The following is a 13,313-nucleotide window of genomic DNA, read 5'->3' as shown; positions in this document are numbered from 1 at the left end:
CTTCTCATTTTACTATGACTTTCCTTCTTGCTCATTACATTTTTGATAAAATGACAACACTAGCTATGGAGTAGAATTCTCACACTTGGCATAAGGTTTGGTCTTTGGAAGAAGTTGAATAGTGTATCAATAGTTGATTTGGAATTAGGGATTGCTAGTTGGCTTGGAGTGCACTAAAGCTAGATTCCCATAAGGTGAAGCTAGGACTTGTGACTCAAGTTGATTACTTTCATTTGACCTTCCTCTATACCTAGGGGATAACTAAATGGAGCAAGGCCTAATTGTTGTCAACATTGAATGGACTGTAAGGATAGGATTTCAATGCCAACCCTAAGCCAAGTCTTTTGATAATTGATTGTTTGTTTCTCATTGCTTTGCTAAAACCTTCAAAGAATTCCAACAAAGCTTACTAGATCAATAAGATGCACACTTTGGCAATTCCAAGGGAGAACGACTCGGGAGACTAGTACTCTCGGATATAGATTGTAGATTTGTTTGATGAAGGATTTCACGTCGGTTTAGACTATACTACGATTGATCATTTGATAATTTCTATACCGGCAAAAATCTATTTGTCAAAATGGCGCCGTTACCGGGGAGTTTGCTTAGTGTGCCATGTTATTGTTTTGGATTAAGTGTGTATATATGTACATAGTTGCACTTCATTGTAAATTGCTCAATTGACTAACTCCTCATCGTTACAATGAATTCCATTTCCCCTTCATTGCATGACGCGTTCACAACCGAATCCGAGTTTAGCCCCTTTTGATCCGGAAATAGAACGAACTTTGTTTCATATTAGGCAAGCTCGGAGGCGGCTAAAATTTGGAAAGGGTGAAGAGGTTTTCACCACCTCAACCACCTTACTACAAGTGGACATTGAACCGTCACTCAACGAAGGCATTAATCATACTCCCATCAATCTCACTAACAATTCTTCTTTTGTTTTAGGTACTAATACCATGGACGCTCCAAGGAGAGTTACCATCAAGGAAGCGGGTGCACCGGATTATGTCCTTCAACCCCTTCATGTAACTCACCCCAATTTGAATGCGAACTTTGAATTGAAGACCGCTTTGATCAATCTCCTACCCAAGTTTCACGAACTTCCCGCACAAGATCCTATTCGACATCTCAAGGACTTTCATCGCATATGCTCAACTACTAGACGGGAAGGTTCCGATGAAGTTGCTATATGGTTGTTTGCTTTCCCTTTCTCTCTTGAGGACAAGGCCAAAGAATGGTTCTACACTCTCTCTAGTGAAGTTACCTCCGATTGGGACCTACTTAGAAGGGGATTCTTGGATAAATTCTTGCCCCCGGAAAAGATGGATAGGCTAAGGAAAGAAATGTCTTGTATTGTGCAAGGTGAGACAGAACCACTATATGAGTATTGGGAACGGTTTCGCAAACTACTAGATGCGTGCCCTAATCACATGCTCGACACTCAAGTATTGCTTGGATACATATGTCAAGGGATGCGAGAGCAAGATAGAACCCTCTTGGACACTTCTAGCAATGGTTCTTTGTCCAAATATAAAACCGCGGAGGAGGCATGGCAACTTATTATTGACTTAGCCGAATCCAATCAACATATGAGGCGAAGAGTCAACCGTCCAAGGACCGTGAACGAGGTCTCAACTAGTAGTGAAGCCACCGCTCTAACTCAATCCTTGAATGAGATGACATCCGTCTTGAGGCAACTCCAATTGAATCAACAACAACCACAACAACCTCAATCATATCAACAACACCCTCCACCATCTCAACAACACAACCAACAACAATTGGTCCCTCAAAGAGTATGTGGTATTTGCTCTTGCTACTCTCACTACACGGATGAGTGCCCAAACCTTCAAGAAGACAACACTTTGGCGGCCACCCATAATTTCTATGACCGCCCCAATCAAGGGTACTACCAAGGAGGTAATCCCAACCAAGGGCACCCTTATCAAGGAGGAGGCTACAACCAAGGAAGTGGACACAATAATCAAAATTGGAAAGACAATCATCAACAAGGGAATAGGGATAACAACAACAATGGAGGAGGTCAAAGATGGAACAACAACTCGCAAAATTTCTCACAAAACCGACCATACAACTTACAAAATCAACCATACAATCAACAAAACCCACAAAGAAACTACCAAACATATCAACCACCACATCAAAGACCACCACCCAATCAATCACAAGCTCCTCAACTCACATATGCAACCACCCCCTCCAACCAAGACGAAACACTCCGGACCATCATCCAAGGCCAAAAGGAATTACAAAACACACTTGCTTCCGGCCTCACCGGCCTCACCTCTACATTACAAGCTCTTCTTGCACGTATGGACACACCATCGACCCCCACTCCTCAACCCCCAATCCAAAGTGCCATTCCCTCTCAACCTCAACCAAATCCAAAAGGAGGCATCAATGCCATCACCCTTAGATCCGGTACACAACTAAAAGAGAAGGAAGCAAAGGACCCAAGTCCTATCACAACCGCCCAAGGGGAAGAGAGAATAGATATAGAAGAGGTAGTGGAAGAGGAGACACCACAAGCCACAGTTGAAGATGAAGCCCAACCAACAAGGGAGACAACCAAGGCCAAAAGAACCTTGGAAGAAGAAATTGCTCAACCACTTCCATTTCCAACACTTGCAAAGAAAGCAAAAAAGCGCATAGAACTCGACCCCAAAATGGTAGAAATGTTCAAAAAAGTTGAGGTAACCATCCCCCTCTTCGATGCCATCCATCAAGTTCCTAGATATGCTAAATTCCTCAAAGATTTATGCATAAACAAGGATAGAATCCTTGAATTGGAAACCATCCCATTGGGGAGTTCTATTTCCGCTTTGATGGGAACATTACCGGAGAAGTGTGATGACCCGGGCCCTTGTATGGTCACTTGCACCATCAATGGAGTTCAATTTAGAGATTGCATGTGTGACCTCGGAGCATGTGTTAGCATCATGCCGCTCTCTGTTTATCGGGTATTGAACTTGCCCCCACTAAAAAGGTCGACGGCAAGATTTGTCCTAGCGGATAAAAGCATAATAACCGTAGCGGGTGTTGCGGAAGATGTATTGGTGAATATAAAGGGGTTGGTGTTTCCGATTGACTTCTATGTCCTTGAAATGCCGTCAAGCGAAACCGAGAGAGCATCCTCTATCCTACTTGGAAGGCCCTTCTTGAGAACTTCTAGATTTAAACTTGATGCTTACTCGGGGAACTACTCATTTGAAATTGATGGAAGAATTGTAAGCTTTAGCCTAGAGGAAGCAATGAAGCATCCACCGGAGAACCATTCTCTATTTCGGTGTGACCCAATCGATAACATAGTAGCCGAAGTGCATCTTGCAAGATTAGATGAGAAGTACATGGTCAAAGAGGCAAATGAAGAGTCAAGCGAACTAAATACCACACATCATACAAGCCATCCAGAAACTCAAACTTCAAGGAATGACAAGAAGATGGAATTGAAGCCACTACCACCTCACTTAAGGTATTCATACCTTGATGAAGCCCAAAAGCTACCCGTGATAATTGCACAAGAGTTAACTCCTCAACAAGAAGAAAAATTGCTGAATGTATTGAGGAAAAACAAAAGGGCAATTGGGTGGAGTTTGGCAGATCTAGTGGGAATAAGCCCCCAAGTATGCGAGCACTGCATATTTCTTGAAGAAGGAGCAAGACCGGTCCGACAACCTCAAAGGAGACTCAACCCAACTATTCTTGAGGTGGTAAAGAAAGAAGTCACTAAGCTACTTGAGGTGGACATCATCTATCCTATCTCGGATAGTGAATGGGTAAGCCCGGTCCAAGTAGTGCCAAAGAAGTCCGGAGTGACAACAATCAAAAACGAAAGTGGTGAACTTATAGCAACAAGAGTGCAGAATTCTTGGAGAGTATGCATAGACTACCGAAGATTGAATGCGGCCACAAGAAAAGACCATTTTCCACTACCATTTATCGATCAAATGCTTGATCGGTTAGCCGGTAAATCATACTATTGTTTTCTTGATGGCTATTCCGGATACTTCCAAATTCATATTGCTCTAGAAGACCAAGAAAAAACCACATTTACTTGCCCCTTTGGAACGTATGCTTACAAGCGTATGCCATTTGGCCTATGCAATGCACCGGCAACGTTCCAAAGATGCATGATGAGCCTATTTGCGGACTTTCTAGAGCAATCAATGGAAGTTTTCATGGATGATTTTAGTGTGTATGGTGAGTCATTTGAGCATTGCTTAGGTAACCTTGAAAAAGTCTTAGAAAGATGCACCAAAACAAACCTTGTCTTAAATTTTGAAAAATGTCATTTCATGGTCAAACAAGGCATTGTTTTGGGACACATAGTATCAAAGGAAGGCATCTCCGTAGATCCAGCAAAAATAAATGTCATATCCAGTTTACCTTACCCCTCCTCCGAGAGGGAAGTCCGTTCTTTTCTTGGACATGCAGGATTCTACCGGAGATTCATCAAGGACTTTAGCAAGGTGGCCTTACCTCTCTCTCGATTACTACAAAAAGACACCAAATTTGAGATGAGCAAAGAATGTATGGAAGCATATGACAAACTCAAGGTAGCATTGACACAAGCCCCTATTGTACGAGGACCCAATTGGACTCAACCCTTTGAAATCATGTGTGATGCTTCGAATTATGCAATAGGAGCCGCGTTAGCACAACGCGAAGGTAAGATTCCCTATGTCATAGCTTATGCTTCCAAAACATTAGACGGAGCCCAATCCAACTACACCACTACCGAAAAGGAACTTCTAGCTATTGTTTTTGCTTTGGACAAGTTCCGAGCCTATCTTCTTGGTTCCAAGGTAGTAGTGTACTCGGATCACGCGGCACTAAAGTACTTGTTGGCAAAAAAGGAATCCAAACCAAGATTAATTCGTTGGGTGCTCTTATTACAAGAATTTGACTTGGAAATCAAAGATAGGAGCGGTGCCCAAAACCTAGTGGCGGACCATTTAAGTCGCCTCGAACACACAAAAGGCGACACCACTCCTATCAATGATTCCTTTCCTTTGGATGCCTTGCATGCAATCTCGGAAGTGGTTCCTTGGTATGCCCCAATAGCAAACTATTTGGTTTCACGCACTTTTCCTCCCAATCTCAACAAACACAAAAAGGATAAGCTGAAAAGCGAATCCAAATACTATATTTGGGATGATCCCTATTTGTGGAGGTGTGGAGCGGACCAAATAGTGCGACGGTGCATACCTCAAACCGAATTGCAAGCCATCTTGGACGCTTGCCATGCTTCCGAAGGAGGTGGTCACTACGGACCCCAAAGAACGGCAAGAAAAATCCTTGATTGCGGATTTTGGTGGCCAACTCTTCTCAAAGATGCTTCTCTCTATTGCAAATCTTGTCCCCAATGTATTAGGTTTGGAGATATTTCCAAGAAGGACGAAATTCCCCAACAAAATATGCTTTTTTGCGAAATCTTTGACGTATGGGGAATCGACTTCATGGGACCATTTCCAAACTCCAATGGTTTTCTCTACATCTTGTTAGCCGTCGATTATGTGTCAAAATGGGTTGAGGCAATCCCCACCTGAACGGATGACGCTAATGTTGTGTATTCTTTTGTGAGGAACAACATCATTTGTCGCTTTGGCGCCCCAAGAGCAATCATAAGTGACCAAGGATCCCACTTTTGCAACAAAAGAATAGACGGCCTCATGAGAAAATATGGCATCATCCACAAAGTCGCCACGGCTTACCACCCTCAGACAAATGGCCAAGCCGAAGTCTCTAACCGGGAAATCAAGCATGTATTGGAAAGAATTGTAAAGCCGAATAGGAAAGATTGGAGCATTAAACTCTCCGATGCATTGTGGGCCTATCGAACGGCTTACAAGACACCCATTGGCATGAGCCCCTTCCGGCTTGTATATGGCAAAGCATGTCACCTACCGGTAGAGATCGAACATAAAGCTTATTGGGCCGTAAAGGAGTGTAATATGAGCTTGGGTGGGGCCGGAGTAGAGAGAAAGCTTCAATTGGCTGAATTAGAATGTATGAGATTGGAAGCTTATGACAACTCTCGACTCTATAAGGAAAAGTTGAAAGCCATCCATGACAAGAATATTAGGAGAAGAGAATTCCAACCCGGTGACCTAGTCCTTCTCTACAATTCGAGGTTGAGATTACTACCTGGAAAGCTTAGATCAAGGTGGGATGGGCCCTACCAAGTGGAGAAAGTAGAACCTTATGGAGTCTATCACTTGCGCCAACCATCAAGCCCGGACATCTTCAAGGTAAACGGGCACCGTCTCAAATTGTATCATGGTGAGCAAAGAAAGAACGCCAAGGAATTTGAAGTGTTCCTCTTGAGGGATGCAACTCTTGAATAAACACTATAAGCTGCTGAAAGTCCAACTTAAGGACATTAAACAAAAGTGCTAGGTGGGAGACACCCCACCATGGTAAGATCTTCCTTTGAGACTTGTACATAGACACTTGACTTCATGTTTGTTAGCTAGATTTTAATGACAACTCCCCTTCATTTGTTGACTTCATTTGCTATAGTGCTTAAGTGGCTGTATGGAAAGGGGGGTTGGAAATGTTGAAAATGGTGTAACCACTTGCAAAATTAGAAAAAACCCACCCCTCTGCGCGTGCGCGCACATGGCGCGTCCGCGCACATGAGTGACATCCGCCAATCGACGCGCAAGCGCATGGCGTGCGTCCGCGCCGATTGCTTTGCTGCCCCCCCTAGTACATTCCACAGAGAGTTAAGCCTCTCTCAAGCCTACACTAAGCCACCAGCCCACCACCTTTGCCGCATGCGCGCAACTGGCGCGCACGCGTCCATCCAAAGCAAGCACGGAATGCGCGCGCGCGCAACTGCCGCGCACGCGCCCTTTCACTCTGCACTCCTCTCTGGGCCATTTCACAGAGAGTTGAGCCCCCTCCAGGCCCCTCTCATGCCTGGGGCACAACCACGAGGACGCGCGCGCGCACTGTGCGCGCGCGCGCCAAAACGCGCTGAAGCCATCTCTGGTACTTCTCCCAGAGAGTTAGGCCACCTCTATGCCTCTCCTGTGCCCCCAACCCAAGCGCATGGGCGCGCACGCGACATGTGCGCGCGCGCGCACCCCTAGCCACCTTACTCCCTGCGCGAGCGCGCACCGCGCGCGCACGCGCCGGTGCTCGACGCCACCTTTAAGAGGGGCACACTTACCCCTTCATTCTCATTCCACTTCTCTTCTTCTTCCACATCCTTCTCCATCTCACAAGGTATTATGCTAAGCCCCCTCTTAGTCCATCTTGTGGTTCTTATTCATTTAGTTGTACCATTTTTTAGGTAATTTCTTTCTTCCTTTTTCTCTCTTCCTTCTTTCTCTAGCTACTCCCTTGGGATGTCTTTGCTCTCCCCTCTCTTTCAATCCCATTCTTCATGGGCGTCTAGTCCCCAAACTCACTTACATGCGTAGATGAATGGTGTTGCTTACTTTTCTTGCAATCAATATGCACTATAATCATTAATAATGGATTGTGGAAAGTTACATTGCTCTCATTTTCACACAATCACATACTACTTGAAGGATGCACACCAAGTGTTCGATGAAAGGCATACTTGAATTTTGGACTCATTGTGACTACCTCGCCTCTCACCAATCACTTTTGAGTGCATCCCCACTTTCCACAAACCATTCTTTCCATTTTCTTGGCTTGCCTCCCATTTATGGTCCCTAAGGGTGTATGCTTCTCATGCTTCTTCCTTGCATGCTTAAACTACCCTTGCACCACATGAAAATTATTTGCCTTGCTCTTCACACATTATCCTCGTTACATGTTGCAGCTGTCATGTAACAAAGATACCCATATTCTATGGCATAACTTTTCATTACATAGAACTCATGTACCTCCATTTCTCTGGGTTTGATATTTTCCTTTCTTGCTTCTACAGGATGGTCATCAAAAGGGACAACGGGAAAGGCCCCAAGAAGCCGGCCTCCAATAGAGCGCGCCAAGAACTAACGGCCAAGCCCCTCCTGAAGAAGACTAAGGGCCCCGTTGACGTTCTAGAGAAGGACAACCCTCCTAAAGATTCAAACAAGTTTTCCAACCGTTACTGCGAACTTGTTTACTCCAGAATGATTGAAAGGAATTACCATCCGGAACCCCTCTTAGTCTTACCGGCTCACCTCAGTCCGATTGTGATGCCACATATTGACCGGAGGCAATGGAGGTTCCTCTTGAGGCAACCAACGGAGGCCAATCTCTCATGGGTGGTGGAATTCTACTCCAACTTCCACTCACCTCATCTCACATCCATATTTGTGCGCCGAAAACAAGTGTCCGTCACAGTGGAAACCATCCGAGAGGTCCTTGGAATTGCACCGCCACAGGATGCATATGACGCCTACCAAGAGGTCTTAGCTACATGCATTGACCGCGCATTCGATTGGAGCGCAATCCTCCGCGTCATTGCTTTACCCGACGCATATTGGATTCGGAGAACCATAAAGCGAAGACCCAAGGGTTTAGATGTCCGTCACCTCACTCAAGAAGCTACGGCATGGGCCCAAATTCTAGCTCACTACGTGCTCCCGAGCACACATGGGTCATCCATCACCGCCGAGCTTGCCTTATTGATATGGTGCATCTTGACCAAGAAACCGGTCGACGTCCCGTGTGCCATCCGCCAATCCATGGGGCGCATTCATGCCAAGGGAAATCTACCATTCCCCGCTTTAGTGACGGCATTAGTTGCGAAAGCCGGAGTCAACCGGGAGACTAAAGATAGGCGAACCTCAATACCGATCGAGGGTGATATCATTCCGACCAAGAGATGCCTCAAGCCTCCGGAAGTCACCATGGACATTGCACTGCCCACACCAACTGGCCACGCCACCACTTCATCTACATCACAAAAATCGGCCGCCCAACGCCTTGAAGACCTTCACAACAAATTAGACCGCTATGAGAGGCATAACCAACGCCGCTATGCTCATGTGAAGAGGCTTCTAAGCGTAATCACCCCACCTATGGAAGAACCCGATATCTCCACCTCCACCGCAACTTCAAGCGGAGATAGCAATGGCATTGGAGATGTGGCACACTCGGCCGAGTGCGCCTAACCTCTAGCACGGAGGACCGTGCTAAGTTTTAAGTGTGGGGAGGTCGGCCGACCGATCTCCGTAGGTAACATCTAAATAAATCTGAATAAATTAGGATAGGTTGCATGATTAGGTTTTAGTTAGCACCATTCGCATGATAAGTCCACTTGGTTGGAATAATGAAATTCTCTCTTAGGAAAACCAACATTTTGGGGCAACCATGGCATTGCAAATTTTACATGCTTTGATGCAAAAGTTGCATGAAGAATTATATTTTGGAACATGGTTTTGAGCTAAGAACACAAGCTTGTGAGATTTGAGCCTAATGGTGTGGTTACATCTTATAACCACTTATCTTTCCTTCTTGTGCGCATTATTCTCCTTCCATGATTGTGATCTTTGATTTGTTTGACTCTTTATGTCCATTATTTGGTGTATTCATGCATTTATATGATTGAGGCCATCATTTCATTAGCTCACTCACCCAAATGGCCTTACCTTTTACCTTCCATTGTTAGCCAAATTTGAGCCTACGATTAACCCACTTTGTTCTTAATTTAGCACATTACAAGCCTTAAAGCGGAAAACAATAAAAATCCTTCTTTGGATCTTTGATTAGCTTAGGCTATTGTGTGTGAGTATCATTCAAGTGTGGGAACCTTGGGACATTGGGTGGATAAAAGGGTATTTTGTATTATTACCGGGAATATTGGGAATTGGGTACATACTCATGAATTGATCAAATGTAAAACCTTATGCATTGACGCTCTTGTATATAGAAAAAAAAATGATGAGAAAAACAAAAGAACAAAAGAAAAAGAAGAACAATATGGAAAAGAAAAGAAAAAGAAAAATAGAAAAAGAAAAAAAAAAGAAAAAAAAAATATAATAAAAAGGGGACAAAATGCCCCAAAGAGAAGCTCAAGAGGAATCAATGCATAAGTATTGTGAAACGAAAAGAAAATGCATGAGTATGTGGAAAAGTGAGGAATGGGTAGTTAGGATAGTACTTAATTGTATAGGTCATTATATAGGTTAGGTGGGAAAGTTTAAGTTAATCAAAGATTCAAATCCTAAGCCCATTAGCCATATGTGACCCTACCTTGACCCTAACCCCATTACAACCTAGGAAAAGACCTCATGATAATTGTATGCATGCACTGAATAATTGTTGATTGCTAGATGAAAAACAAATCTTGGAAAGCATGATTAGGGGAGAATTGAGAGAATAAAACCCCAAACACCAAGTGATTAGAGTGCAAACACTTCCGATGAGGGTTCGATGCTCAATCCTTTGATTCTCGGCTCTCGCGAGCATTCCTCATGCAAGGTTGCACATATTGCATTTGATGCTTAGAAAGTGGCAAGTCCTATGCTTTGACCACCATCATGTCCCATGTGCTCGCATATGTCCTAAGAAGGCTAATTTGTTCTCAACCAAGTGGATAGTAGCACTAGTCATAGTTGCATGCATATAAGTAGGTTGCACTTCATGAGTCTTATACTTTTGCGATCCCTCGGTCTTCTGTGTTTCTTTGTATTTCTCTAAGCATGAGGACATGCTAGAATCTAAGTGTGGGGAGGTTGACAAACCCCAATTTGAGGGTTTATCTTGTGCTGATTTCAGGGGTTTTATCAATGATTCCACACACTTTCCATATAAAAATACAAGATTTTGCATTCCTCCCCTAGTTTTGCCTCATGAATGAAAACATGCTTGTTTTGCACTAAAATAGATACATTTCTAATCTTCTCTTGATGCCATTCTATGCCGTGACTTGTGTGCTAAGTGGTTTCAGGATATAGAATAGGAATGGACCGAAAGAGAGAAGGAAGACGGGTACAAAGGAAGGAAGCATGAGGATTAAGCTTTGAAGGTTTCCGCATGGGCGCGTGCGCGCACCTGGCGCGCCCGCGCGGATAGAGCAACACGAAGCCAAAGCCCAGAGCCGGCTTGAGAAGCGGCTAAGCCAGGATCTTCATGGGCGCGTACGCGTACATCACGCGTCCGCGCACATTACAAGACGTCTCAACGGCGCGCGCGCGTGCCTTGCGCGTGCGCGCCGATTTGCGAATATGCTTTTTAAGAAGTCACGTGACTTAGGCGTGGAGGCAGTTAAGGATTCCACCCTTGGAGAAACACCTTGGCGGGAAAAGCTTAAGAAGACCAAAGGAACAAGGGTTAAGGACACTTTTAGTTCATTTCTTCTAGATCTAGATATTTTCCTTTTTTTTGGAGAGAAAGGGGAGTTAGTTACACTTTTTGGAAAGAAGAAGAGGGAGATTCCAAGCTTCACTAGGGTTCATCCTCATCTAATTTCTGAATTTTCAATGACTTTTTGGTGAGATCCACTACAATTCTCACTCCACTTTGTTCATGTCATAGATTTTCTTCTCCAATTTCAAGTAGTAGATACAATTGATCAATTCTCATAGATCTAGAATTCAACTTTGTAATTTTGGATTTCATCTCTATTTTGGATTTTCATTGCTACTCTTTGAGACTTGTTGTTAGATCTTTGTGTTGCAATACTTTCAATTTGACTTTTCTTCTCATTTTACTATGACTTTCCTTCTTGCTCATTACATGTTTGATAAAATGACAACACTAGCTATGGAGTAGAATTCTCACACTTGGCATAGGGTTTGGTCTTTGGAAGAAGTTGAATAGTGTATCAATAGTTGATTTGGAATTAGGGATTGCTAGTTGGCTTGGAGTGCACTAAAGCTAGATTCCCATAAGGTGAAGCTAGGACTTGTGACTCAAGTTGATTACTTTCATTTGACCTTCCTCTATACCTAGGGGATAACTAAATGGAGCAAGGCCTAATTGTTGTCAACATTGAATGGACTGTAAGGATAGGATTTCAATGCCAACCCTAAGCCAAGTCTTTTGATAATTGATTGTTTGTTTCTCATTGCTTTGCTAAAACCTTCAAAGAATTCCAACAAAGCTTACTAGATCAATAAGATGCACACTTTGGCAATTCCAAGGGAGAACGACTCGGGAGACTAGTACTCTCGGATATAGATTGTAGATTTTTTTGATGAAGGATTTCGCGTCGGTTTAGACTATACTACGATTGATCATTTGATAATTTCTATACCGGCAAAAATCTATTTGTCAGGCCAGTACAAAAACCAGAGAGTTGAGCGTGGAGTATGCTGAAATTAACCCATGCGTACGCGTGACCCATGCGTACGCGTCACTTATCTCTCTCTTCACCCACGCGTGCACGTCGACGATGCATACGTGTCGTAGCTCTCTTCTGCAGCTTATGCGTACGCGTGACACGAAGCGTACGCGTGACTCTGCCCTGTTTCACCACTCTTCTTTTCTTCTCCTCTTTCTATTTCTTTCCTTCTTTTCTCTTCTTTTATTTTCTTTCCCTTCTTCAACCATCATCCAACACTACCAATCACCATCTATTATCATCTCTTTTAGTTAGTTAGTTAGTTAGTTAGATTTATGTTTATTTTTTTCTGTTTTTCACTATAAGTGTTGAATTATTAATTTTGTTGCTGTCCATTTCTGCTGATTACTGATAGGAAGTTATTTTAACATCATTGTTGTTAATTTTCATTGTTGAATTTCGTTATTGAGGTCACAAGTTATTACTTGGTTTTGAACTTTTCATGCTTAATGTTTTTGAACACTAAGTACATGTGACATTGCCTTCAGAGCATTTTAAATCTTTTGAATTGCATGTTTTGGCCAGCATGTGATGTGAATTCATTATCTATGATTGGGCATTTGTGTATTATCAATGCATTTTTTGTTAAGTGATTCATGTTTATGATTGACCTTATTTACATCACTTATTTCATGCATTGAGATTTTAGAATTGGATCGAAAGCTTACCTAGTGACATATTTTTGAGCTTTGTAAAGCTTTATGGACCATGCTTGCTATGTGATTGATTTTTACTTCTATCTTCTTTTTTTTAAGTTCCATAGCACCCATGTGTTCCACCTCTATGTCACTTAGATGTTGCAAACAAACTTCAATATGTGTCATTGTTTGATGTGTGAGCTCTATATTTCATTTGGTTCATTAAGTTGCCTTGCACATCAATCAATGCGCATGCATTATCAATTCACGATTTGCTGATTATTTCCTTGAATGCTTTTATGCTTCTTTATTACTTATTTATTTATCTTAACTTACAAGTTTCTTTGAAGTATTTCAAGCACACTAGAATGAGTGAAGTGCTTACTTTCTTTTGC

The sequence above is a fragment of the Arachis hypogaea genome, chromosome 19, assembly GCF_003086295.3.
Source record: "Arachis hypogaea cultivar Tifrunner chromosome 19, arahy.Tifrunner.gnm2.J5K5, whole genome shotgun sequence".
NCBI classification, from domain to species: domain Eukaryota; kingdom Viridiplantae; phylum Streptophyta; class Magnoliopsida; order Fabales; family Fabaceae; genus Arachis; species Arachis hypogaea.
The sequence above is the reverse complement of the archived record's forward strand: the minus strand, read 5'-3'. Positions refer to the sequence as shown.